A 558-nucleotide genomic window follows, 5' to 3' on the forward strand; every position below is an offset into this window, starting at 1 on the left:
CGATGAGGATGGGATTCAAACCCCTGCGTGCAGAGCACAATGGATTAGCAGCCCATCGCCTTCACCACTCGTCCACCTCATCAGCTCTGGTTACAAGCTTGTCATATGTCCCAAAGTCAACCCTGCCAGGAACCTTTCTGCCACTCGCTGGCTGGCTGGCTGGAGACACAGGGTGGGCAGGTTTGGCTCAACAGGGCTACGCTCACTCCTGCCCCTGCAGAGCCCCTGAGCCAGCCTTGGGGACAGGCCCTACCCTCAGAGGCAGCTGCCCATGTCACTGACTGCAGCTGAGCCAGAGCTACCCCCACCTTGCCCCCATGTCTGGCTGGGGCACTGCACCCTGGCAGTGTTTGGGGCCCTGCTCACCCCAGGAAGCAGCTAAATGTGCACAGCCGCACTTTAGCAGAGACTCTTGTGGCACCTAGGAATCCCATTCAGCCCAGTTGAGGTGCCTCTGGGTATGTCTGTTCTTCAAAATTAGGTTGAATAAGTTCAGGTCAATTTTGTAGTGCTGGTTGCAGTAAGAGGGAGACATTTGCAGGCTGACAATAGTGGGCT

At 56.6% G+C, this 558-nt stretch overlaps 1 non-coding gene across 1 annotated transcript; it reads right to left on the reverse strand.

Annotated features, from left to right (window-relative positions):
* TRNAS-GCU (transfer RNA serine (anticodon GCU)) lies at nt 1–82 on the reverse strand. Its single transcript has one exon. It is a non-coding gene; the product is annotated as a tRNA-Ser (tRNA).
* Nucleotides 83–558: the final 476 nt, after the last annotated feature.

This window comes from Carettochelys insculpta, chromosome 31 (genome assembly GCF_033958435.1).
Source record: "Carettochelys insculpta isolate YL-2023 chromosome 31, ASM3395843v1, whole genome shotgun sequence".
Classification (NCBI taxonomy): domain Eukaryota; kingdom Metazoa; phylum Chordata; order Testudines; family Carettochelyidae; genus Carettochelys; species Carettochelys insculpta.